Here is a 24,458-nt window from a genome sequence, read left to right as displayed (position 1 = left end):
AAGTTTGATGACAATTGAGTAAGCAGAAGATGAGATATAGATTTTTGAAGAATAAATTTTTTGGTTTTTCCCATGTCAGTAGGTGGCGCTAAGCTGCACATGAGTGATTATGAGATGGAAAAATAAGTGTCCACAACAGCAACGCACTATCACAAGGTAGTGGTGTGAAGGAAAAGCATTATGGAATTATTGACCAAAAACCCGTTTTGGAGAAATTGCGTCGGCCAAAAACAGCGCCCCCCATGGACGAAAATTCCCAAAATGTGGTATACATGACATGGGAGGTAGTAAGAGGCTGGCCGTGAAGTTTGACCAAATTTGAGGAAAGATTGGATTTTTTGCCCAAAAATAGCGCCCCCAGTGGCGAAATATCACAGAAATTGGGTAACGTGTCAGAAGCCCAATGAGTGATTAGCGTGTGAAGTATGAGCAGTGTTGAGCAATTAGAAGATTTGCTATGAATTTTTTAGCATGTAAAATTTTGAAGTGAAAATTGATTGACGTATAACTTCTGAACGGTTTATCCTACGTGAAACGTATTTAGTAACTTTTGTCAGCCATGTCTGTAGATGATGGGTTTCAATTTTGCTGACATTCCTATGAACGGTCTAGGAGGAGTTGCGCCATCTTCGTGGCCATGCATTTCACACAAAAGTGAAATTACCTCACTTCCTGTTGGGCGTGGCTAATGCATTGGCATTACATTTTTGTCCGGCTTAGTGAGCTACATATGCATACCAAATGGCATGCCACTACTACAAACTAAATGGCAACCAGGCACCTTAATGCGGGATGCCAAAATCACAGCGACTTAGGGGGCGCTATAGAGGCCCTGAGCCCCGGCCAAGTGTGGGCTTTTGGTTCTGAGTAGCGGTGGCAATTCTCGGAAGTGGCGCCAAATTTCGCGCGTTTTCGCCCATGGCAAGCGCCCCGAAAATGGCCCAACAGCGGAGAAAAATAAAGAAGAATAATAATAGTGAACTCTTACAAGAACAATAGGGCCTTCGCCCTATAGGGCTCGGGCCCTAATTAAAGCCGCAAGCGGCCTCGACGGGCCCTCGCGCCAGCGGCCAAGGGGGGCGGGGGCATGCGTCTCCGCGAAAGACCTTCCACAGCTTCTTCGGCAAGAGACATTACTCCCACAATGGCGACAAAGCACAGAATTGGACACAGAGTACACGGTGCGCTGAGATGTTGTCATGGACAGAACATTGTATGCCATGGCTTCCCAACCAAATTAATGTATTTACCTCATCAGTCACCAAGCTATAGCTACATAGGATTGTCTTCTGTTAGACATCTATTAGTCTGTATGTAACGCTACAACACTTGCTCCCGACTGCCTACCCGTTTCCCACAAGTCATGTGTGTTTAAGGCAACCAAAACAACATACTCCTGGTGCCTCATGATTGTAAAGACCTGTCCTGCAACTGCTACAGCGCAATGAGCGCCCCCAGTGGTGAAAGTTCACCAAATTTGGTATACATGTCAAGGGACCTATGAAGAGTTGTTTTGTCAAGTTTGATCAAGTTTGACCAATCAGAAGCCGAGATATAAATTGTTGCCTGAAAACAGCGCCCCCAGTGGCAAAAGTTCAGAAAATTTGGCACATATGTCAGGTGACCTGTTAAGAGTGTGCGGATCAAGTTTGATCAAGATTGAGAAAATAGAAGATGAGATATTGATTTTTGAAGAATAAATTTTTTGGTTTTTCCCATGTCAGTAGGTGGCGCTATGCTGTACATGAGCGATTATGAGTTGGAAAATTAAGTGACTACAACAGCAACGTACTATCACAAGGTAGTGGTGTGAAGGAGAAGCATTATGGAATTATTTAGCAAAAACCCGTTTTGGAGCAATTGCGTTGGCCAAAAACAGCGCCCCCCATGGACGAAAATACCCAAAATGTGGTGTACATGACATGGGAGGTAGTAAGAGGGTGGCCGTGAAGTTTGACCAAATTTGAGGAAAGATTGGATTTTTTGCCCAAAAATAGCGCCCCCAGTGGCAAAATATCACAGAAATTGGGTAGCATGTCAGAAGCCCAATGAGTGATTTGCGTGTGAAGAATGAGCAGTTTTGAGCAATTAGAAGATTTGTTATGAATTTTTAAGCATGTAAAATTTTGCATTGAAAATTGATTGACGTATAACTTCTGAACGGCTTATCCTACGTGAAATCTATTTAGGAACTTTTGTCAGCCATGTCTGTAGGTGATGTCTATCAATTTTGGTGACATTCCTATGAACGGCCTAGGAGGAGTTGCGCCGTCTTCGTGGCCATGCATTTCGCACAAAAGTGAAATTACCTCACTTCCTGTTGGGCGTGGCTAATGCATTGGCAAGACATTTTTGTCCGGCTTAGTGAGATACATATGCGTACCAAATGGCATGCCACTACTACAAACTACATGGCAACCAGGCACCTTTATGCGGGAAGCCAAAATCACAACGACTTAGGGGGCGCTAAAGAGGCCCTGAGGCCCGCCTGGATCTGGGCTTCTGGTTCTCAGTAGCGGTGGCAGTCTAAGAAAAAGGAGCCAAATTTCGTGCGTTGTTGACCATGGCAAGCGCCCCAAAAAGGGTCTTGTAAAGAGTTTGCTTGCCAAGTTTGACAAATCAGAAGCTGCAATATCATTTTTGCCATAACCAGCACCCCCAGGGGCGAAAGTGCACAAAATTTGGCGTATATGTCAGGTGAGCTATGAAGAGTTTGCGTATGAAGTTTGATGACAATTGAGTAAATAGAAGATGAGATATAGATTTTTGAAGAATAAATTTTTTGGTTTTTCCCATGTCAGTAGGTGGCGCTATGCTGTACATGAGTGATTATGAGTTGGAAAAATAAGTGTCTACAACAGCAACGTACTATCACAAGGTAGTGGTGTGAAGGGAAAGCATTATGGAATAATTTACCAAAAACCCGTTTTGGAGCAATTGCGTCGGCCAAAAACAGCGCCCCCCATGGACGAAAATACCCAAAATGTGGTATACATGACATGGGAGGTAGAAAGAGGGTGGCCGTGAAGTTTGACCAAATTTGAGGAAAGATTGGATTTTTTGCCCAAAAATAGCGCCCCCAGTGGCGAAATATCACAGAAATTGGGTAACATGTCGGAAGCCCAACGAGTGATGTGCGTGTGAAGTATGAGCAGTTTTGAGCAACTAGAAGATTTGTTATGAATTTTTAAGCATGTAAAATTTTGCATCGAAAATTGATTGACGTATAACTTCTGAACGGTTTATCCTACGTGAAACGTATTTAGTAACTTTTGTCACCCATGTCTGTAGATGATGTGTATCAATTTTGGTGACATTCCTATGAACGGTCTAGGAGGAGTTGCGCCGTCTTCGTGGCCATGCATTTCGCACAAAAGTGAAATTACCTCACTTCCTGTTGGGCGTGGCTAATGCATTGGCATTACATTTTTGTCCAGCTTAGTGAGATACATATGCGTACCAAATGGCATGCCACTACTACAAACTACATGGCAACCAGGCACCTTAATGCGGGAGACCAAAATCACAACGACTTAGGGGGCGCTATAGAGGCCCTGAGCCCCGGCCAAGTTTGGGCTTTTGGTTCTGAGTAGCGGTGGCAATTCTCGGAACTGGTGCCAAATTTCGTGCGTTTTCGCCCATGGCAAGTGCCCCGAAAATGGCCCAACAGCGGAGAAAAATAAAGAAGAAGACGGAAGAATAATAATAGTGAACTCTTACAAGAACAATAGGGCCTTCGCCCTATAGGGCTCGGGCCCTAATTAAAGCCGCAAGCGGCCGCGACGGGCCCTCGCGCCAGCGGCCAAGGGGGGCGGGGGCATGCGTCCCCGCGAAATACCTTCCACAGCTTCTTCGGCAAGAGACATTACTCCCACAATGGCGACAAAGCACAGAATTGGACACAGAGTACACGGTGCGCTGAGATGTTGTCATGGACAGAACATTGTATGCCATGGCTTCCCAACCAAATTAATGTATTTACCTCATCAGTCACCAAGCTATAGCTACATAGGATTGTCTTCTGTTAGACATCTATTAGTCTGTATGTAACGCTACAACACCTGCTCCCGACTGCCTACCCATTCCCCACAAGTCATGTGTGTTTAAGGCAACCAAAAGAACATACTCCTGGTGCCTCATGATTGTAAACACCTCTCCTGCAACTGCTACAGCGCAATGAGCGCCCCCAGTGGTGAAAGTTCACCAAATTTGGTATACATGTCAAGGGACCTATGAAGAGTTATTGTGTCAAGTTTGATCAAGTTTGACAAATCAGAAGCAGAGATATAAATTGTTGCCTGAAAACAGCGCCCCCAGTGGCAAAAGTTCACAAAATTTGGGAGATATGTGAGGTGACCTGTTAAGAGTGTGCGTATCAAGTTTGATCAAGATTGAGTAAATAGAAGACGAGATATTGATTTTTGAAGAATAAATGTTTTGGTTTTTCCCATGTCAGAAGGTGGCGCTATGCTGTACATGAGCGATTATGAGTTGGAAAAATAAGTGTCTACAACAGCAACGTACTATCACAAGGTAGTGGCGTGAAGGAAAAGCATTATGGAATTATTTACCAAAAACCCGTTTTGGAGCAATTGCGTCGGCCAAAAACAGCGGCCCACATGGACGAAAATTCCCAAAATGTGGTATACATGACATGGGAGGTAGTAAGAGGGTGGCCGTGAAGTTTGACCAAATTTGAGGAAAGATTGGAATTTTTGCCCAAAAATAGCGCCCCCAGTGGCGAAATATCAAAGAAATTGGGTAGCATGTCAGAAGCCCAATGAGTGATTTGCGTGTGAAGTATGAGCAGTTTTGAGCAATTAGAAGATTTGTTATGAATTTTTAAGCATGTAAAATTTTGCATTGAAAATTGATTGACGTATAACTTCTGAACGGCTTATCCTACGTGAAACGTATTTAGGAACTTTTGTCAGCCATGTCTGTAGATGATGTCTATCAATTTTGGTGACATTCCTATGAACGGCCTAGGAGGAGTTGCGCCGTCTTCGTGGCCATGCATTTCGCACAAAAGTGAAATTACCTCAGTTCCTGTTGGGCGTGGCTAATGCATTGGCATTACATTTTTGTCCGGCTTAGTGAGATACATATGCGTACCAAATGGCATGCCACTACTACAAACCACATGGCACCCAGGCACCTTTATGCGGGAGGCCAAAATCACAACGACTTAGGGGGCGCTAAAGAGGCCCTGAGGCCCGCCTGGATCTGGGCTTCTGGTTCTCAGAAGCGGTGGCAGTCTAAGAAAAAGGAGCCAAATTTCGTGCGTTGTCGACCATGGCAAGTGCCCCAATAAGGGTCTTGTAAAGAGTTTGCTTGCCAAGTTTGACAAATCAGAAGCTGCAATATCATTTTTGCCATAACCAGCACCCCCAGGGGCGAAAGTGCACAAAATTTGGCGTATATGTCCGGTGAGCTATGAAGAGTTTGGGTATGAAGTTTGATGACAATTGAGTAAATAGAAGATGAGATATAGATTTTTGAAGAATAATTTTTTGGTTTTTCCCATGTCAGTAGGTGGCGCTATGCTGTACATGAGCGATTATGAGTTGGAAAAATAAGTGTCTACAACAGCAACATACTATCACAAGGTAGTGGTGTGAAGGGAAAGCATTATGGAATTATTTACCAAAAACCCGTTTTGGAGCAATTGCGTCGGCCAAAAACAGCGCCCCCCATGGACGAAAATTCCCAAAATGTGGTATACATGACATGGGAGGTAGTAAGAGGGTGGCTGTGAAGTTTGACCAAATTTGAGGAAAGATTGGATTTTTTGCCCAAAAATAGCGCCCCCAGTGGCGAAATATCACAGAAATTGGGTAACATGTCAGAAGCCCAATGAGTGATTTGCGTGTGAAGTATGAGCAGTTTTGAGCAATCAGAAGATTTGTTATGAATTTCTAAGCATGTAAAATTTTGCATCGAAAATTGATTGACGTATAACTTCTGAACGGTTTATCCTACGTGAAACGTATTTAGTAACTTTTGTCAGCCATGTCTGTAGATGATGTGTATCAATTTTGGTGACATTCCTATGAACGGTCTAGGAGGAGTTGCGCCGTCTTCGTGGCCATGCATTTCGCACAAAAGTGAAATTACCTCACTTCCTGTTGGGCGTGGCTAATGCATTGGCATTACATTTTTGTCCGGCTTAGTGAGATACATATGCGTACCAAATGGCATGCCACTACTACAAACTACACGGCACCCAGGCACCTTAATGCGGGAGGCCAAAATCACAACGACTTAGGGGGCGCTATAGAGGCCCTGAGCCCCGGCCAAGTTTGGGCCTTTGGTTCTGAGTAGCGGTGGCAATTCTCGGAACTGGTGCCAAATTTGGTGCGTTTTCGCCCATGGCAAGCGCCCCGAAAATGGCCCAACAGCGGAGAAAAATAAAGAAGAAGAAGAAGAAGAAGAAGACGGAAGAATAATAATAGTGAACTCTTACAAGAACAATAGGGCCTTCGCCCTATAGGGCTCGGGCCCTAATTAAAGCCGCAAGCGGCCTCGACGGGCCCTCGCGCCAGCGGCCAAGGGGGGCGGGGGCATGCGTCCCCGCGAAATACCTTCCACAGCTTCTTCGGCAAGAGACATTACTCCCACAATGGCGACAAAGCACAGAATTGGACACAGAGTACACGGTGCGCTGAGATGTTGTCATGGACAGAACATTTTGTGCCATGGCTTCCCAACCAAATTAAAGTATTTACCTCATCAGTCACCAAGCTATAGCTACATAGGATTGTCTTCCGTTAGACATCTATTAGTCTGTATGTAACGCTACAACACTTGCTCCCGAATGCCTACCCATTCCCCACAAGTCATGTGTGTTTAAGGCAACCAAAACAACATACTCCAGGTGCCTCATGCTTGTAAACACCTCTCCTGCAACTGCTACAGCGCAATGAGCGCCCCCAGTGGTGAAAGTTCACCAAATTTGGAATACATGTCAAGGGACCTAAGAAGAGTTGTTTTGTCAAGTTTAATCAAGTTTGACCAATCAGAAGCCGAGATATAAATTGTTGCCTGAAAACAGCGCCCCCAGTGGCAAAAGTTCACAAAATTTGGCACATATGTCAGGTGACCTGTTAAGAGTGTGCGGATCAAGTTTGATCAAGATGGAGTAAATAGAAGATGAGATATTGATTTTTGAAGAATAAATGTTTTGGTTTTTCCCATGTCAGTAGGTGGCGCTATGCTGTACATGAGCGATTATGAGTTGGAAAAATAAGTGTCTACAACTGCAACGTACTATCACAAGGTAGTGGTGTGAAGGAAAAGCATGATGGAATTATTTACCAAAAACCCGTTTTGGAGCAATTGCGTCGGCCAAAAACAGCGCCCCCATGGACGAAAATTCCCAAAATGTGGTATACATGACATGGGAGGTAGTAAGAGGGTGGCCGTGAAGTTTGACCAAATTTGAGGAAAGATTGGATTTTGTGCCCAAAAACAGCGCCCCCAGTGGCGAAATATCACAGAAATTGGGTAACATGTCAGAAGCCCAATGAGTGATTTGCGTGTGAAGTATGAGCAGTTTTGAGCAAGTAGAAGATTTGTTATGAATTTTTAAGCATGTAAAATTTTGCATTGAAAATTGATTGACGTATAACTTCTGAACGGCTTATCCTACGTGAAACCTATTTAGTAACTTTTGTCAGCCATGTCTGTAGATGATGTCTATCAATTTTGGTGACATTCCTATGAACGGTCTAGGAGGAGTTGCGCCGTCTTCGTGGCCATGCATTTCGCACAAAAGTGAAATTACCTCACTTCCTGTTGGGCGTGGCTAATGCATTGGCATTACATTTTTGTCCGGCTTAGTGAGATACATATGCATACCAAATGCCATGCCACTACTACAAACTACATGGCGACCAGGCACCTTTATGCGGGAGGCCAAAATCACAACGACTTAGGGGGCGCTATAGAGGCCCTGAGCCCCGGCCATGTTTGGGCTTCTGGTTCTGAGTAGCGGTGGCAATTCTCGGAACTGCTGCCAAATTTCGTGCGTTTTCGCCCATGGCAAGCGCCCCGAAAATGGCCCAACAGCGGAGAAAAATAAAGAAGAAGAAGAAGACGGAAGAATAATAATAGTGAACTCTTACAAGAACAATAGGGCCTTCGCCCATAGGGCTCGGGCCCTAATTAAAGCCGCAAGCGGCCTCGACGGGCCCTCGCGCCAGCGGCCAAGGGGGGCGGGGGCATGCGTCCCCGCGAAATAACTTCCACAGCTTCTTCGGCAAGAGACATTACTCCCACAATGGCGACAAAGCACAGAATTGGACACATGGTAACAATAGGGTCTCGCACTGCACGGTGCTCGGGGGGCGCTATAGAGGCCCTGAGGCCCGCCTGGATCTGGGCTTCTGGTTCTCAGTAGCGGTGGCAGTCTAAGAAAAAGGAGCCAAATTTCGTGCGTTGTCGACCATGGCAAGCGCCCCAGTAAGGGTCTTGTAAAGAGTTTGCTTGCCAAGTTTGACAAATCAGAAGCTGCAATATCATTTTTGCCATAACCAGCACCCCCAGGGGCGAAAGTGCACAAAATTTGGCGAATATGTCAGGTGAGCTATGAAGAGTTTGTGTATGAAGTTTGATGACAATTGAGTAAATAGAAGATGAGATATAGATTTTTGAAGAATAAATTTTTTGGTTTTTCCCATGTCAGTAGGTGGCGCTATGCTGTACATGAGCGATTATGAGTTGGAAAAATAAGTGTCCACAACAGCAACGTACTATCACAAGGTAGTGGTGTGAAGGAAAAGCATTATGGAATTATTTACCAAAAACCCGTTATGGAGCAATTGCGTAGGCCAAAAACAGCGCCCCCCATGGACAAAAATTCCCAAAATGTGGTATACATGACATGGGAGGTAGGAAGAGGGTGGCCGTGAAGTTTGACCAAATTTGAGGAAAGATTGGACTTTTTGCCCAAAAATAGCGCCCCCAGTGGCGAAAGTGCACAAAATTTGGCGTATATGTCAGGTGAGCTATGAAGAGTTTGCGTATGAAGTTTGATGACAATAGAGTAAATAGAAGATGAGATAGAGATTTTTGAAGAATAAATTTTTTGGTTTTTCCCATGTCAGTAGGTGGCGCTATGCTGTACATGAGCGATTATGAGTTGGAAAAATAAGTGTCCACAACAGCAACGTACTATCACAAGGTAGTGGTGTGAAGGAAAAGCATTATGGAATTATTTACCAAAAACCCGTTTTGGAGCAATTGCGTCGGCCAAAAACAGCGCCCCCCCATGGACGAAAATTTCCAAAATGTGGTATACATGACATGGGAGGTAGAAAGAGGGTGGCCGTGAAGTTTGACCAAATTTGAGGAAAGATTGGAATTTTTGCCCAAAAATAGCGCCCCCAGTGGCGAAGTATCACAGAAATTGGGTAACATGTCAGAAGCCCAATGAGTGATTTGCTTGTGAAGTATGAGCAGGTTTGAGCAATCAGAAGATTTGTTATGAATTTTTAAGCATGTAAAATTTTGCATCGAAAATTGATAGACGTATAACTTCTGAACGGTAAATCCTACGTGAAACGTATTTAGTAACTTTTGTCAGCCATGTCTGTAGATGATGTCTATCAATTTTGGTGACATTCCTATGAACGGTCTAGGAGGAGTTGCGCCGTCTTCGTGGCCATGCATTTCGCACAAAAGTGAAATTACCTCACTTCCTGTTGGGCGTGGCTAATGCATTGGCATTACATTTTTGTCCGGCTTAGAGAGATACATATGCGTACCAAATGGCATGCCACTACTACAAACTACATGGCACCCAGGCACCTTAATGCGGGAGGCCAAAATCACAATGACTTAGGGGGCGCTATAGAGGCCCTGAGCCCCGGCCAAGTTTGGGCTTCTGGGTCTGAGTAGCGGTGGCAATTCTCGGAACTGGTGCCAAATTTCGTGCGTTTTCGCCCATGGCAAGTGCCCCGAAAATGGCCCAACAGCGGAGAAAAATAAAGAAGAAGAAGAAGACGGAAGAAGAAGAAGAAGACGGAAGAATAATAATAGTGAACTCTTACAAGAACAATAGGGCCTTCGCCCATAGGGCTCGGGCCCTAATAAAGCCGCAAGCGGCCTCGAAGGGCCCTCGCGCCAGCGGCCAAGGGGGGCGGGGGCATGCGTCCCCGCGAAAAACCTTCCACAGCTTCTTCGGCAAGAGACATTACTCCCGCAATGGCGACAAAGAACAGAATTGGACACATGGCAACGATAGGGTCTCGCACTGTACGGTGCTCGGGCCCTAATAATAATAGCGCCCTAATAAGGGTCTTGTAAAGAGTTTGCTTGCCAAGTTTGACAAATCAGAAGCTGCAATATAATTTTTGCCATAACCAGCACCCCCAGGGGCGAAAGTGCACAAAATTAGGCGTACATGTCAGGTGAGCTATGAAGAGTTTGCGTATGAAGTTTCATGACAATTGAGTAAATAGAAGATGAGATATAGATTTTTGAAGAATAAAATTTTTGGTTTTTCCCATGTCAGTAGGTGGCGCTATGCTGTACATGAGCGATTATGAGTTGGAAAAATAAGTGTCTACAACAGCAACGCACTATCACAAGGTAGTGGTGTGAAGGAAAAGCATAATGGAATTATTTACCAAAAACCCGTTTTGGAGCAATTGCGTCGGCCAAAAACAGCGCCCCCCATCTACGAAAATTCCCAAAATGTGGTATACATGACATGGGAGGTAGGAAGAGGGTGGCCGTGAAGTTTGACCAAATTTGAGGAAAGACTGGAATTTTTGCCCAAAAATAGCGCCCCCAGTGGCGAAATATCACAGAAAGTGGGTAACATGTCAGAAGCCCAATGAGTGATCTGCGTGTGAAGTATGAGCAGTTTTGAGCAAGTAGAAGATTTGTTATGAATTTTTAAGCATGTAAAATGTTGCATTGAAAATTGATTGACGTATAACTTCTGAACGGTTTATGCTACGTGAAACCTATTTAGTAACTTTTGTCAGCCATGTCTGTGGATGATGTATATCAATTTTGGTGACATTCCTATGAACGGTCTAGGAGGAGTTGCGCCGCCTTCGTGGCCATGCATTTCGCACAAAAGTGAAATTACCTCACTTCCTGTTGGGGTTGGCTAATGCATTGGCATGACATTTTTGTCCGGCTTAGTGAGATTCATATGCGTACCAAATGGCATGCCACTACTACAAACTACATGGCAACCAGGCACCTTAATGCGGGAGGCCAAAATCACAACGAGTTAGGGGGCGCTATAGAGGCCCTGAGGCCCGCCTGGATCTGGGCTTCTGGTTCTCAGTAGCGGTGGCAGTCTAAGAAAAAGGAGCCAAATTTCGTGCGTTGTCGACCATGGGAAGCGCCCCAATAAGGGTCTTGTAAAGAGTTTGCTTGGCAAGTTTGACAAATCAGAAGCTGCAATATCATTTTTGCCATAACCAGCACCCCCAGGGGCGAAAGTGCACAAAATTTGGCGTAGACGTCAGGTGAGCTATGAAGAGTTTGCGTATGAAGTTTGATGACAATTGAGTAAATAGAAGATGAGATATAGATTTTTGAAGAATAAATTTTTTGGTTTTTCCCATGTCAGTAGGTGGCGCTATGTTGTACATGAGCGATTATGAGTTGGAAAAATAAGTGTCTACAACAGCAATGTACGATCACAAGGAAGTGGTGTGAAGGAAAAGCATTATGGAATTATTTACCAAAAACCCGTTTTGGAGCAATTGCGTCGGCCAAAAACAGCGCCCCCCATGGACAAAAATTTCCAAAACGTGGTATACATGACATGGGAGGTAGTAAGAGGGTGGCCGTGAAGTTTGACCAAAATTGAGGAAAGATTGGAATTTTTGCCCAAAAATAGCGCCCCCAGTGGCGAAATATCACAGAACGTGGGTAACATGTCAGAAGCCCAATGAGTGATCTGCGTGTGAAGTATGAGCAGTTTTGAGCAAGTAGAAGATTTGTTATGAATTTTTAAGCATGTAAAATGTTGCATTGAAAATTGATTGACGTATAACTTCTGAACGGTTTATGCTACGTGAAACCTATTTAGTAACTTTTGTCAGCCATGTCAGTAGATGATGTGTATCAATTTTGGTGACATTCCTATGAACGGTCTAGGAGGAGTTGCGCCGTCTTCGTGGCCATGCATTTCGCACAAAAGTGAAATTACCTCACTTCCTGTTGGGCGTGGCTAATGCATTGGCATTACATTTTTGTCCGGCTTAGTGAGATATATATGCGTACCAAATGGCATGCCACTACTACAAACTACATGGCAAACAGGCACCTTAATGCGGGAGGCCAAAATCACAACGAGTTAGGGGGCGCTATAGAGGCCCTGAGGCCCGCCTGGATCTGGGCTTCTGGTTCTCAGTAGCGGTGGCAGTCTAAGAAAAAGGAGCCAAATTTCGTGCGTTGTCGACCATGGCAAGCGCCCCAAAAAGGGTCTTGTAAAGAGTTTGCTTGGCAAGTTTGACAAATCAGAAGCTGCAATATCATTTTTGCCATAACCAGCACCCCCAGGGGCGAAAGTGCACAAAATTTGGCGTAGACGTCAGGTGAGCTATGAAGAGTTTGCGTATGAAGTTTGATGACAATTGAGTAAATAGAAGATGAGATATAGATTTTTGAAGAATAAATTTTTTGGTTTTTCCCATGTCAGTAGGTGGCGCTGTGCTGTACATGAGCGATTATGAGTTGGAAAAAAAAGTGTCTACAACAGCAACGCACTATCACAAGGTAGTGGTGTGAAGGAAAAGCATTATGGAATTATTTACCAAAAACCCGTTTTGGAGCAATTGCGTCGGCCAAAAACAGCGCCCCCCATGGACGAAAATTTCCAAAACGTGGTATACATGACATGGGAGGTAGTAAGAGGGTGGCCGTGAAGTTTGACCAAATTTGAGGAAAGATTGGAATTTTTGCCCAAAAATAGCGCCCCCAGTGGCGAAATATCACAGAAATTGGGTAACATGTCACAAGCCCAATGAGTGATTTGCGTGTGAAGTATGAGCAGTTTTGAGCAATCAGAAGATTTGTTATGAATTTTTAAGCATGTAAAATTTTGCATCGAAAATTGATTGACGTATAACTTCTGAACGGTTTATCCTACGTGAAACGTATTTAGTAACTTTTGTCAGCCATGCCTGTAGATGATGTGTATCAATTTTGGTGACATTCCTATGAACGGTCTAGGAGGAGTTGCGCCGTCTTCGTGGCCATGCATTTCGCACAAAAGTGAAATTACTTCACTTCCTGTTGGGCGTGGCTAATGCATTGGCATTACATTTTTGTCCGGCTTAGTGAGATACATATGCGTACCAAATGGCATGCCAGTACTACAAAGTACATGGCACCCAGGCACCTTAATGCGGGAGGCCAAAATCACAACGACTTAGGGGGCGCTATAGAGGCCCTGAGCCCCGGCCAAGTTTGGGCTTCTGGTTCTGAGTAGCGGTGGCAATTCTCGGAACTGGTGCCAAATTTCGTGCGTTTTCGGCCATGGCAAGCGCCCCGAAAATGGCCCAACAGCGGAGAAAAATAAAGAAGAAGAAGAAGACGGAAGAAGAAGAAGAAGAAGAAGGAGAAGAAGACGGAAGAATAATAATAGTGAACTCTTACAAGAACAATAGGGCCTTCGCCCTATAGGGCTCGGGCCCTAATTAAAGCCGCAAGCGGCCTCGACGGGCCCTCGCGCCAGCGGCCAAGGGGGGGCAGGGGCATGCGTCCCCGCGAAACACCTTCCATAGCTTCTTCGGCAAGAGACATTACTCCCGCAATGGCGACAAAGCACAGAATTGGACACATGGCAACGATAGGGTCTCGCACTGTACGGTGCTCGGGCCCTAATAATAATAGCGCCCCAATAAGGGTCTTGTAAAGAGTTTGCTTGGCAAGTTTGACAAATCAGAAGCTGCAATATCCTTTCTGCCATAACCAGCACCCCCAGGGGCTCTTTAAGCATGTAAAATTTTGCATTGAAAATTGATTGACGTATAACTTCTGAACGGTTTATGCTACGTGAAAGGTATTTAGTAACTTTTCTCAGCCATGTCTGTAGATGAAGTGTATCAATTTTGGTGACATTCCTATGAACGGTCCAGGAGGAGTTGCGCCGTCTTCGTGGCCATGCATTTCGCACAAAAGTGAAATTACCTCACTTCCTGTTGGGCGTGGCTAATGCATTGGCATTACATTTTTGTCCGGCTTAGTGAGATACATATGCGTACCAAATGGCATGCCACTACTACAAACTACATGGCAACCAGGCACCTTAATGCGGGAGGCCAAAATCACAACGAGTTAGGGGGCGCTATAGAGGCCCTGAGGCCCGCCTGGATCTGGGCTTCTGGATCTCAGTAGCGGTGGCAGTCTAAGAAAAAGGAGCCAAATTTCGTGCGTTGTCGACCATGGCAAGCGCCCCAATAAGGGTCTTGTAAAGAGTTTGCTTGCCAAGTTTGACAAATCAGAAGCTGCAATATCATTTTTGCCATAACCAGCACCCCCAGGGGCGAAAGTGCACAAAATTTGGCGTAGATGTCAGGTGAGCTATGAAGAGTTTGCGTATGAAGTTTGATGACAATTGAGTAAATAGAAGATGAGATATAGATTTTTGAAGAATAAATTTTCTGGTTTTTCCCATGTCAGTAGGTGGCGCTATGCTGTACATGAGCGATTATGAGTTGGAAAAATAAGTGTCTACAACAGCAATGCACTATCACAAGGTAGTGGTGTGAAGGAAAAGCATTATGGAATTATTTACCAAAAACCCGTTTTGGAGCAATTGCGTCGGCCAAAAACAGCGCCCCCCATGGACGTAAATTTCCAAAACGTGGTGTACATGACATGGGAGGTAGTAAGAGGGTGGCCGTGAAGTTTGACCAAATTTGAGGAAAGATTGGAATTTTTGCCCAAAAATAGCGCCCCCAGTGGCGAAAAATCACAGAAATTGGGTAACGTGTCAGAAGCCCAATGAGTGATTTGCGTGTCAAGTATGAGCAGTTTTGAGCAAGCAGAAGATTTGTTATGAATTTTTAAGCATGTAAAATTTTGCATCGAAAATTGATTGACGTATAACTTCTGAACGGTTTATCCTACGTGAAACGTATTTAGTAACTTTTGTCAGCCATGTGTGTAGATGATGTGTATCAATTTTGGTGACATTCCTATGAACGGTCTAGGAGGAGTTGAGCCGTCTTCGTGGCCATGCATTTCGCACAAAAGTGAAATTACCTCACTTCCTGTTGGGCGTGGCTAATGCATTGGCATTACATTTTTGTCCGGCTTAGTGAGATACATATGCGTACCAAATGGCATGCCACTACTACAAACTACATGGCACCCAGGCACCTTAATGCGGGAGGCCAAAATCACAACGACTTAGGGGGCGCTATAGAGGCCCTGAGCCCCGGCCAAGTTTGGGCTTCTGGTTCTGAGTAGCGGTGGCAATTCTCGGAACTGGCGCCAAATTTCGTGCGTTTTCGCCCATGGCAAGTGCCCCGAAAATGGCCCAACAGCGGAGAAAAATAAAGAAGAAGAAGAAGAAGAAGAAGACGGAAGAATAATAATAGTGAACTCTTACAAGAACAATAGGGCCTTCGCCCATAGGGCTCGGGCCCTAATTAAAGCCGCAAGCGGCCTCGACGGGCCCTCGCGCCAGCGGCCAAGGGGGGCGGGGGCATGCGTCCCCGCAAAAAACCTTCCACAGCTTCTTAGGCAAGAGACATTACACCCACAATGGCGACAAAGCACAGAATTGGACACATGGCAACAATAGGGTCTCGCACTGGACGGTGCTCGGGGCCTAATAAAAATGGTTCTCAGTAGCGGTGGCAGTCCAAGAAAAAGGGGCAAAATTTCGAGCGTAGTCGACCATGGCAAGCGCCCCAATAAGGGTCTTGTAAAGAGTTTGCTTGCCAAGTCTGACAAAGCAGAAGCTGCAATATCATTTCTGCCATAACCAGCACCCCCAGGGGCGAAAGTGCACAAAATTTGGCGTAAATGTCAGGTGAGCAACGAAGAGTTTGCGTATGAAGTTTGATGACAATTGAGAAAATAGAAGATGAGATATAGATTTTTGAAGAATAAATCTTTTGGTTTTTCCCATGTCAGTAGGTGGCGCTATGCTGTACATGAGCGATTATGAGATGGAAAAATAAGTGTCTACAACAGCAACGGACTATCACAAGGTAGTGGTGTGAAGGAAAAGCATTATGGAATTATTAACCAAAAACCCGTTTTGGAGCAATTGCGTCGGCCAAAAAGAGCGCCCCCCATGGACGAAAATTCCCAAAATGTGGTATACATGACATGGGAGGTAGTAAGAGGGTGGCCGTGAAGTTTGACCAAATTTGAGGAAAGATTGGATTTTTTGCCCAAAAATAGCGCCCCCAGTGGCGAAATATCACAGAAATTGGGTAACATGTCAGAAGCCCAATGAGTGATTTGCGTGTGAAGTATGAGCAGTTTTGAGCAATCAGAAGATTTGGTATGAATTTTTTAGCATGTATAATTTTGAAGTGAAAATTGATTGACGTATAACTTCTGAACGGTTTATCCTACGTGAAACGTATTTAGTAACTTTTGTCAGCCATGTCTGTAGATGATGTGTATCAATTTTGGTGACATTCCTATGAACGGTCTAGGAGGAGTTGCGCCGTCTTCGTGGCCATGCATTTCGCACAAAAGTGAAATAACCTCACTTCCTGTTGGGCGTGGCTAATGCATTGGCATTACATTTTTGTCCGGCTTAGTGAGATACATATGCGTACCAAGTGGCATGCCAGTACTACAAACTATATGGCAACCAGGCACCTTAATGCAGGAGGCCAAAATCACAACGACTTAGGGGGCGCTATAGAGGCCCTGAGCCCCGGCCAAGTTTGGGCTTTTGGTTCTGAGTAGCGGTGGCAATTCTCGGAAGTGGTGCCAAATTTCGTGCGTTTTCGCCCATGGCAAGCGCCCCGAAAATGGCCCAACAGCGGAGAAAAATAAAGAAGAAGAAGAAGAAGACGGAAGAATAATAATAGTGAACTCTTACAAGAACAATAGGGCCTTCGCCCATAGGGCTCGGGCCCTAATAATAATAGTGAACTCTTACAAGAACAATAGGGCCTTCGCCCTATAGGGCTCGGGCCCTAATTACTAGGGGTTGGAGCACTTATTTTCATTAATATTAATTAAAGTAAATTGGTGGTGTAAAATGAAAAATGGCATGTTAAAAGGTCATGCTGAGTTTAGTCATTTTTTGTCCGAACACACTGGCATTGCTAGTAGTAAAGACTGGCGCTAGAAACTCAAAGATTATTTTTTTTCCACCCTTAAACAAGCTTGAATAAATTCCCTACTTCATTGATGGTACAACAAAGGTCCAAGCATTACAACTGAGGTACTGAGAAGTGTTTAAGTCTACTCATTGTTTATAAGCAAGAGCTTTTATTGAGGCAGACCTTTTTGTCATGAAAGTCGCCGGAATGTTGAAGAAGTGTACTAAAACAGCTTGCCATTGTAGTTTTAGAAGATAGAGTTCTCAAATTTAATTTCCCTTTAATATTTTATCAAAGCTTAAAGATGCACTAAATATTAAGGAAATCGATGTCTAAGGCTACGTTCACACTGCAGGCTGAAGTGACTCAAATCCGATCTTTTCGCCCATATGTGACCTGTATCCGATCTTTTATTGACAATATGAACGACACAGAGCCGATTTTTTCAAATCCGACCCAGGCCGTTTGGATATGTGGTCCTAATTCCGATTCCTATCCGCTCTTTTCATATGCGACTTCAGTCTGAACCGCCAGGTCGCATTCATCCGACTTACACGTCATCAACAAGCCACAAACGTCACTATTCTGCGCTGAAGTAGGTGGCGGGTCTCTCAAAAAAAGTTACAACAACATGGTGCATAATCACGGGTGCAGATAGAGGGTGGGACTCGTCCCACCCAGATTTAAATTCACCTCGTTCGGTCCCCCCCACTTATAGGGAGGAAAAAACGTCTATGCTGTCTTTCTTTGCATAAGGCAAACCTCACGGAAAAATCAAAAGACTAATTACCATTCGGTTTATTGAGGTGCACAGCAGTGTATACAGAGTGGCAACAACTCACATAAAACAAAGACTGATATTCGGTTGGTTGAGCTGTGCAGACTGCACAGGTTGCGAGCTCGAGCTTGGTTGCTATGGTAACCCACAACAAGTTTGACAGGCATATCGGGGTTGGGGTTGGTTTGCTGGCAGCTTTGTCCCCCCCCAGTTTTTTGTCCCCCCCCAGTTCAAAAAACGTATCTGCGCCCCTGCGCATGACATCAATGAGAGGGACGCTTCGGGCTGTGAAGGTTCTGAATCTTCTCAATGGAAGGACGCAGAGGTTAGGGAGCTGATTTCCATTTGGGGGGATGCAGCTATTCAAGCTAGATTGGATGGGTCATACCGCAACCGGGCGGTTTTACTTCCGTAAACACTGGCCATGCTCACTGCGTGTGACGTCGTCGTATCCTGCAATGCGCATGCGGAACACTTTTAGGTCGCTTTTTGTTCATACTGAGGATCACATACAAGTCGCATATATTTGTTAATGTGAACGACCTCACAAAAAAATCGGATTTCACAAAAAAATCGGAATTGAGCATTAAGCCTTGCAGTGTGAACGTAGCGTAATTGTTGTCTTACATTATGTTCATGTATGTAGGTAGCCTACTAAGCTAATCTGTCAATCATGTCAACCAGCAAATTCCATGTAATTTCCACATTAATGACCTTGTAATCTTGGTTAATTTTAATTTTAACAGTGTGACAATGGTGAATTTGCATTGCTTGTATGAGAGAACATATAATTTAACATTTTAATTGCATTTATATTATGTTTTATCCCTGAGATATTGAAAAACCTCCAATCGGCGGCCATTTTGGACGCCATCTTGAATTTCTCAGAGAGCACAAGGTGGATTCCCGGGGACTTTTAGTATGTTATTCCTAAGGGTATTCTGAACATATTCTGAAAAATTCAGCTTGTTACTAATTTGTTCCAGGTTGGACTCAATTTTGAGCTAATGCTCTTGGGCTATTACTTCAGAGACTCGCAGTGCTTCAGGTGTACGCCGCATGAGCTCATATGGTACAACACCCGTGCTCGAATCAGTGAATAAGGAGGAATTGAGATGCTCCGCTAATTGTAATAGTTCCCTGAGTGCAAATGCTGCAGAATCTAAACTGTTCTTGAATAAAATTGCTTCCAGAAAACGATTTTAGTATATTTTTTTTCATAGCTTCCTTTGGGCGACACAGCATTAGTGGAGTGATTGATAACATGTTAATTACCATCAATCAAGAAGACAGCAGAAGTTTAGGTTGTGGAGTGTGTGTGAGATCCATGGTGCGTGGTGTAACTAAGGAAGCTATTACATTAAAACTATCTTGAAAAAAGTCACTTAGTAAATTTGGATTTTTTTCTTCAGCACAGCATTAAGAATTCATCCTCAATTCTTATCCTTTAGCCATTTGTTCATGGCTTAAAATTTGATTTTTTGCGTCACAGTTTTAGTCTTCTTAACTGGTCGAACTCACAATCACTTTATGAGGAACGCATGGGAGTAGACCACAGACTTGGCAGGTGACAGGACTGTTATTGTTTAACATCTCAATTAGAATGAGAACAGGAAACAAAAAGCTGCACCAAACCTCAACATGCTTTTCTGACTCTTGAAATAAACTGAGGGGTAAATATTTGGAGAACAAAAAACTTTTTTAATACAAGAAACACAACTAAGATTTAAAAAAAAAAAAAATACTCCGAGTTTTGGTCAGAAATGAACTACAGACATCTGTGTTAATACTAATATGTAAGAAAAAAATGACATGTTTGTTTGTTTCCTGTGTTAGTTACAGTATGGCTCTCACACCCACTCCACAACCTAAACTTCTGCTGTCTTCTTGATTGACGGTAATGAACATGTTATAAATCACTCCAATAAAGCTGTGTCGCCCAAAGGAAGCTATTAAGAAATAAGATGATGATGAGGTAATAAGTTTAAACTGTGCTATTAGGTGTATATTTCATTAGCTATGATGCATATAAACAAAGTGACCACCTGTCAGGAAAATATAACCGGTATATACAGGATAAACAACATGAGCGTAGAAAAAGAGATGAAAACAGTGTTTGGGGTATTTAGGTCTTCTTTTAGCTGGAAATGTTTGTTTATGTTTGTTGTTGTTGTTTATGTTCAATATGACACTAATGCCGCTTTTCCGCTACAAACGCGGCTGAGTCGGGCGGAGCCGTGCCGTGCTGAGTCGGGCTGAGCGGGGCTGTTGGAGTTGCATTTCGACTACAACCGCGCTGAACCGTGCTGGCTGGAAGTGGGTGGACACATTGGGTGGAGTTAGCGAAAGTGGGTGGACGTCAGGTGATGTCGTTAAGCAGCGCAAACAGTGACATCAGTGAGCTTTTAAGCGGTAGTCTCACGACCCGGAGAGTAAACAATAAACATGGAGGACATGGAGTCGTTAGTGTGGCTGGTCTTGGTGCTGTGGCTTGTTGTCACCGACAACGCGGACAGATACTGGCAAGAGCGTATAGATGAGGCGAGGCGCATAAGGCTTCAGAAATTCTCGTAATTCGTAATTATTCTCCTTCCGGGTTTGCGGTGTTTACAGATCCCAGCGTGCTCGCGGGGCGTGTGTGGGCGTGTGAGGACACTCCTCCTCACCAATCAGTGCACAGGGGAGTGTCTGCTCACGCCCCCAACCTCACTCGGCACGGCTTGGCTCGCTTGAGCCCCACTCCAAAACGGTGCGAGTTTTAGGGGCTAAGCAGGGCTGAAGCGAGCTGAGTCGTGCTGGTTTTTGGTAGTCGAAACGCGAGCCGTGTCGGGCTGAAGTGAGCTGAAGCGAGCTGAAGTGAGCTGAAAAAGGGTAGTGGAAAAGGGCCATTACCGTACCCCCTCTCTCTCTCACACACACACACACACACACACACACACGCTCTTGTATCCTTATCAGGACTCATTGACATAATGCATTGCCTAACTCCAAACCCTAACTTTAAAGGTCATAGGCAACGGTTTTAATTTTATGCACATTTGAAACTTTATATGTTAAAAAACCCTGTGTAATTTTCTTCCGGTCCCAAGAAGTATTGTTAAGTAATAATTAAAATAAATTAGCGCAGATCATGGCGAATTTCTGTTCAGCTATTTTCGTGACCACTCAGCACGTGACGTCATTTAAGACAAACAAACCGCTTGAGTTCAGTCCACTTCCGTGTATTTTCATTGCTGTTCGGCTTGAGTGCAGACGTGCGTTCGGGAATTAAAAAAAAAAAAAAGCCTTATTGTTGTGCAGTGAACTGCAACAACGGGACTGGTTCAGGAAGAAGCTTTTACCTTTTTCCGAGAGAGGAGAAGAGGCAGAGAGAGTGGATTGACTTGACTTTTTCCAAAAAAGGAGAAGAGACAGAGCGAGAGGGTTGGATTTTTCCGAAAATGGAGAAGAGGCGGAGCGAGAGGGTTGGCTTTTTCCGAAAGAGGAGACGAGGCGGAGACAGTGGATCGTGCGTGTGAAGCCAGAGGGTTGATTTTTTTCCTGAAGAGGAGAAGAGGCGGAGAGAGTGGATTGTGCGCGTGAAACAAAATCAGTCAAAGAAGAAACGGACCAGCAACGCTCAAGCAAAAAGGAGAAGATTGGAGGTAAACATTTTGACTTTTGCTTGCAATTGACAAGTCAAGAATCCTGAGGGATCCTGTACAATCATTGTGGAAATGAGACAAAGGGATATTTCCTCGCTTAGAGTCGGCTATAAATAGTATAATGCCGCGGATGGCAGGTTAATGTGGCTCACCGGCACACTGTCAAGTAATCGTTACCTATATCCACTAGGGAGGGCGGTTTAATTATTCTTCAAAAGGGCTCTTATTTAGTATTATGACAAAAGTAGGAATTTATCATAACTACCAGGATAAATCGTTTGGGCGCGAGTCTTGTTGAGGTCCGGGGTCACCGCGATCAGAGTCGGCCGAGTCGCTGTCTGATTCCGAGGCTGCACGGTCAAACCAGTGAACCATATTCACCAACTGATTCGCAACGGCCATAGGCTCATACATATATGGTTTCACCTCTCGATATTTAATTTGGAGAGTTCCTACTTCAAAATCGCTATCACTTTCAGACACTTTACGCATCCTCTCATGACCAGAGTCCGTACACGTGTGCTTGGTTCGCAGGTAAACACGGAGCTGCTCCCAGTCTGTTTGGCTTAAATGACGTCACGACGACGGTCCCCTGGTGGTGAAAGTGCGCACAAGTGAGATGTAAACAAGCCTTCAGAAATTGGGCAAACCAGTATATTTTAACCGTTTTTATTCAATTTTAGGGTACAAATTAGACACTAGGAAGATTGAATTCACTTTTTGGGTCGTTCTTCTAGACAATAAAGTTGATATTCTACGTTTCACCTCCGACCCTTGCCTATGACCTTTAACCATCACAACTGGGCGGCACAGTGGTGTAGTGGTTAGCACGGTTGCCTCACAGCAAGAAGGTTTTGGGTTCGAACCCAGTGGCCGGCGGGGCCTTTCTGTGTGGAGTTTGCATGTTCTCCCTGTGTCTGCGTGGGTTTCCTCCAGGTGCTCTGGTTTCCCCCACAGTCCAAAGACATGCAGTTAGGTTAACGTGGGGCGGCCTTGGGCTGAAGTGCCCTTGAGCAAGGTACCTAACCCCTGACTGCTCCCTGGGCTCTGTATTGTGGCTGCCCACTGCTCTGGGTGTGTGTGTTCACTGCTTCAGATGGGTTAAATGCAGAGGATGAATTTCACTGTGCTTGAAGTGTGTATGTGACAAAGGTTTCTTCTTCTAAATACCTAACCCTAACCTAATCCCCGAAACTAAGTCTTTAACCCTTAAACTGTTTGAAGAACTTTGGACCAGACACAAAGTCCTCACTCTGTTGGTTAAAAACACGTTCTGGTCCTCAATATGTAGTGTCACCCAAAGGAAGCTATTAAGAAATAAGATGATGATGAGGTAATAAGTTTAAACTGTGCTATTAGGTGTATATTTCATTAGCTATGATGCATATAAACACAGTGACCACCTGTCAGGAAAATATAACCGGTATACACAGGATAAACAACACGAGTGTAGAAAAAGAGATGAAAACAGTGTTTGGGGTATTTAGGTCTTCTTTTAGCTGGAAATGTTTATGTTCGATGACTCATATGACATTTACCGTACCCCCTCACACACACACACACACTTGTATCTTTGTGAGGACTCATTGACATAATGCATTGCCTAACCCCAAACCCTAACTTTAACCATCACAACTAAATACCTAACCTTACTCCTCCTAACCCTTTACTCCTAACCCTTACTCCTCCTTACCTCTTACTCCTCCTTACCCCTTACTCCTCCTTACCCCTTACTCCTAACCCCTTACTCCTCCTAACCCCTTACTCCTCCTTACCCCTTACTCCTCCTTACCCCTTACTCCTAACCCCTTACTCCTCCTTACCCCTTACTCCTCCTTACCCCTTACTCCTCCTAACCCCTTACTCCTAACCCCTTACCCCTAACTCCTCCTAACCCCTTACTCTTAACCCTAATTCTAACCTCAACCACAAAACTAAGTCTTTAACCCTCAAACTGTTTGAAGAAGTTTGGACCAGACACAAAGTCCTCACTCTGTTGGTTAAAAACACGTTCTGGTCCTCAATATGTATTAAGCTCTCTCTCTCTCTCTCTCCAGAGGATCCTGAACTCACCGACAGGGCTGATTTCTGCTCCTATGGAGGCTTCGGGTCCTGCTTTACTTCCCCTGACATTTCTCCTCCTCTCTCTCCTCACACAGCCCCGCTGTGATCCACAACTTCTTGTAAAAGCGATTCCACACGCGAGGATGTCCGGGAAAGCGACTTTGCCGTAAATAACGTCATATATAGAGGCAGTCCCGGTTTGTTTGTTTTTGTTTTCGTTTCTTTTCTCTCGGCCGCAGGAGCTCGCGCTCAAAGCGCACTAATGGAGGAGGACGCTGCTGAGTTTACTACGAGCGCGAGCGCCGCGATCAACTCTACCGTGTGTACACACGTGACCCTCCCCCACCCCCCCTTCTCTCTCTCTCTCATGCACGTACAACTCTGAGGCCCGGCAGGGATGGCGCCCTCTCATTGGACCAGAGGAATAAAGGAGGCGGGGCGATAAGGATTAAAAAAAAAAACCTCTCGACTGAACGAAAACAGCCTGTTCCCTGCCCCGCCTCCCGCTCCCTGCCCCGCCTCCCGCTCCCTGCCCCGCCTCTCACTCCACTGATGGGAATTCTGTGAGTCATGAGCTCTCGGTTCAATAATCGACTCTTGTTTGGTTCATTGTCAATGTTGTTGTTGTTGTTGTTAGTTGTTGTTGTTTTTTAATATATCTCTACACTTTGTTTACATTTTTTTGCATTACGTGATATT

The 24,458-nt window shown here is 44.6% G+C and overlaps 1 protein-coding gene across 1 annotated transcript in view; it reads right to left on the bottom strand.

The window, feature by feature from the left end:
- The window catches only part of gpr146 (G protein-coupled receptor 146), a 52,367-nt gene extending 28,279 nt beyond the window's left edge, over window positions 1-24,088 (bottom strand). Inside the window, exon 1 of the mRNA XM_060942125.1 lies at window positions 23,769-24,088. The gene's annotated coding sequence lies outside the window, so the exon portion shown is untranslated. The remainder of the gene's footprint in view (window positions 1-23,768) is intronic.
- Window positions 24,089-24,458: the final 370 nt, after the last annotated feature.

This window comes from Neoarius graeffei, chromosome 16, assembly GCF_027579695.1.
Source record: "Neoarius graeffei isolate fNeoGra1 chromosome 16, fNeoGra1.pri, whole genome shotgun sequence".
Taxonomy (NCBI): domain Eukaryota; kingdom Metazoa; phylum Chordata; class Actinopteri; order Siluriformes; family Ariidae; genus Neoarius; species Neoarius graeffei.
This window is presented reverse-complemented; position numbering and strand designations above follow the sequence as displayed.